The following is a 3,865-nucleotide window of genomic DNA, read 5'->3' on the forward strand; positions in this document are numbered from 1 at the left end:
ACTAATATTTGAAAAAATAGTTTTTAGACCTTTAAAGACTTAAAATTAAAATGCTGGTCAAGTTGATAAATACTAATAACTTTATACTTAACCTTGTTTTGTAATATTATATTTTTACTTTAACCTAGTCAAACACTACTAAACAAAAAATTTTCTCAGTTATCGAGCCTCATATATGCATGATGATTTAAACTATAAATGTTTTATCATCATTGTTTGAAATAGAAAGTCTGATAACTAAAACAGATTAATACCTTTCGTTAATTTTCTTTGATTGGCTCCAAATTTCAAAGAATATTAGAAAAACAGTTCACATTTTAACTATTGACAATGCGTTATACTACTAGAAGCTACAAGTTCATCACGAAATATTAAGATTAAACAATAAAGATATGTTTTGATATTTTGTTTGTTTAAAAGTTAGGTTAGTAATTGATACGTTTTCAATGTTTTAACTTAATAGTATAGCTCTTTCGCTCAACAAATTTAAGAACCAAGCAAATATTAAACTAAAAAAAAATCTTATAATTTACAATTGATAATTCTTGATCTATATTTTGATTAAGAATTTGGTAACGCTATATATGTGTGCTTCAAATGTGCATATTGTAACTTATAAGATCTGTTAAACCTTTTTTTTTTATAAAACTGTGGTAGCTTTGTAAAATATTGTTAAATAAATTTACATACAACTAGTAATAAAAGCTTGGAAAAAGTTTTATCGTTTTATTTAAAATAATTTTAGAAAAAATTAAATAATTTAAGATTATTAAATTGGAGTTTTAAAATTTAAAAAATAAATTTCTTCAAAACTATTATAAGCTTAAATTCTGTTTAGAACACCAGCAAAATATTCATGACATTATGATAAAAGAAATAATTAATTTTAATCAAAATAGCTTTGCAATCGTTCTATTTTTTATCGACTTGTACCCTTTAAAAAGTCTCATATAACATATGTTATTGTTAGATTTCTTTTAATATTTTCTGCTCATTTTAAAAATTCAAGCTATAATTTTAAAAAATATAAATGTTAGTTTGGTCGCTTTGTGGCGACTTTAAACTTTTGGAATTTAAGCCGATCTTACGTGTCTGCACTCTAATTTATTAAATATTTAAATAAAAAAAGTGTTTAAGACAAATATTTTAATGAAGTCGTTGACTAGTTAGTAGAAAATTAAAACTTATCATTCGGTATTTTTTTAACCTTTTTTTTTCAAACTTATAAACATTTTATAGCATAATCTTGATTAAATGCATAGTTATTAAGATTTCTTTAAAGCAAAAATTAAAAAAAAAACTCATTTGAATAGTGCAATATTTTGATTTATAGTTTTTAAGTAAACTTAATCTAGAATTATGATTTTCTAAACTATTAACTTGAAAGAAGCTTAAAGATATCAAAAGATTTTTATAACAATTAAATTAGCACTACGATCAAACATAGGAAGTTATCAAAGGAAGCTTAACATAACGGAGCAGTTTATAAAAATACAAACCTAAAAAAAAATGTAAATAAAAAGTTTTTAATGAATTTGCAAGTAATTGAGTAAAAACTAAATAAAGAACAATTAATAAAAATCAACATATTCTATTATTTGGTAATTTCTAGATTTAATAGCAAATTAGTCTTATAGATGGCTAATAAATTGCGGAACAAACATAATATTTTTTAATATTAATCAAATTTCTACTATCAATTTTCGTAAATATAGTTCAAAATGGTATAACTAAACAGAAATAAAAATGGTGCAAAGATCACTACTGCTTAAAAATTACTAAAATAAGTTCATTGTAAGTTTCACCATAGAACAGGGGTCGGCAGGCAGTTGGTAGTCGCGGGCCAAATTTCAAGTTCACAAAGTCTTCGCGGGCCGCAGTTTTAGTTTTAGTGACATTTGAATAATCTTTTGGTTTTAAATTTAGTCACAATAGAGAAAAATTTTACTTTTATTCACCTTATCATTTTAAATAACTTTTAGCTGTACATAAAATGACTATTTAAATTAAACTAAATAAAATTAGATTAAAATTTACACTGACTAATATACTTAAGTGTTAATAAACTATGTACTTTTATAAGCACTTACTAAGTTAAATTAAATACTTTTGTAATTTTACATAAAATTTAACTCTCTATAAAAACTAAAGTTGAAAGACAATTTATTAGTTACATTTATATATATATTATATTATCAAACCCTTTTTTCATATTTCTAAGAATATTAACTTCAAAAAAAAAGTTTTTGCGTGTTAAATAGTCTACATTCATTAAAAAAATTTAGTTACTAGTTGATTTAATAAAATTAATACCTGTTTGTATTATAGAAAGCTAGAACAAATTCTTTAAAATAATTAATTCTCCAATACTTAAATTTAGTATCTTATTAGTAACTAGTCTTTTACGTGGTTTTCACTTAAAAAGCAAAAATGTCTGAGTTGTATCAAACCAGCCTAGTTAATTAAAGTTTAAAAAGCTAGTATATCGTTGTAAATCAAGCTTAAGTACCTAGTAAAAACATCATCATCATTAAAAAGTACACAAAGTGTAAAAAAACAAGAAAAAACTACAATTAGTAAACTACACTATAGTCATAAAACTATTCTGGGACTTTTAAGATTTATTTAAAGTGTTTGAAATAAAAGTTTCACACACATCTGAGTTTTCAAGCTTTTAAAATAGCCTGTTTGTGTAGCAACCCAGTTAAAACAAAGTTCACAACATAAAGAAATAACGAAACTTATTAACAGTAAACATGCCAAAAAAATATAAGTCAGCTGGAATGGACAATTAACTTTCTTAAACATTTTTAACAAAAGTATAAAACTTAATTAAGTCATTAGCGAAGAAAAAAACCTCTTTTTTATTAAGCATTATAGCAATTCTTTATCTGAAATAAGAATTTAAAAATATTAGTTGTAAAATAAAAGACGAGCAACAAAAAAAAACATCAGTTAGGAGTTATTGCGAGAAACCTCAAAGTCACCCAATCACCAAAGTCAGTTCCAACAAAGCACATGATTATCTTCAGTAACTACAGAATTAGCGGAAAAAAGTTGTTAAGGCAAGTTATAAAGTAGCAAAATTTATTATTAATAATGAGATACCGTTTATAATTAAAAACTTTTTAAAAGAATTTTTGTTGGCAGTAATGAAAAACTTTTGTTTATTTCATCAATGACAACAAAAAGTTCTTTTTAGAAAATGCATTAAGGTTATAAAGTCGCATAAATTAAATTATGACTTTAATCAATATGTTAAGATGAGAGCACTGATAGAAACACTATTGCTCATCTGAGAATTTTTATTAGAGATGTTTTTTTAACTTTTACACTTTAGTATAATTCTTGGTTTAGTTCAAACACGAATACAACAATCGGTGAAATTTTACAAGCAAAGGTGCAATGCACCAAAGTTTTTAGAAGTGCAATTCCTTCTTTTATTTTTAGTATAAAGTTAAATTAAAGTTTAAAAAGTGTCTTATAAAGTATATCAATATTAAATTACACTGTTAAGCTACTTTACTATATTTTTTAATTAAGAAATGTTTATTTGCTAAATTTTTTGTGTCAATGGAAATTTCACTACTTTACATGTAAAAATTGTTTGAAACTCCTGGCTTTTTCAAAAATTCTCAAATTCAAGTTTTTTTCCAAATTTTTTAAGCATAAATTTTCAAGTTCAAAGCTTGAACTTGATATATTATAACATATATTATAACTGAAACTAACACTTTGGGTTGAGCAAAACTTAGATCATAAGTTTAATTTGCCACTCTTTTAAGCAAAAAAGCCAGCCTGAATTAACAAAAACATTCCTGATACTTTTGTATACAAAAAACTATTGTAGCCAAAAACTTATAAA

This window comes from Thalia democratica, chromosome 5 (assembly GCF_965202585.1).
Source record: "Thalia democratica chromosome 5, ktThaDemo2.hap1.1, whole genome shotgun sequence".
Lineage (NCBI taxonomy): Eukaryota > Metazoa > Chordata > Thaliacea > Salpida > Salpidae > Thalia > Thalia democratica.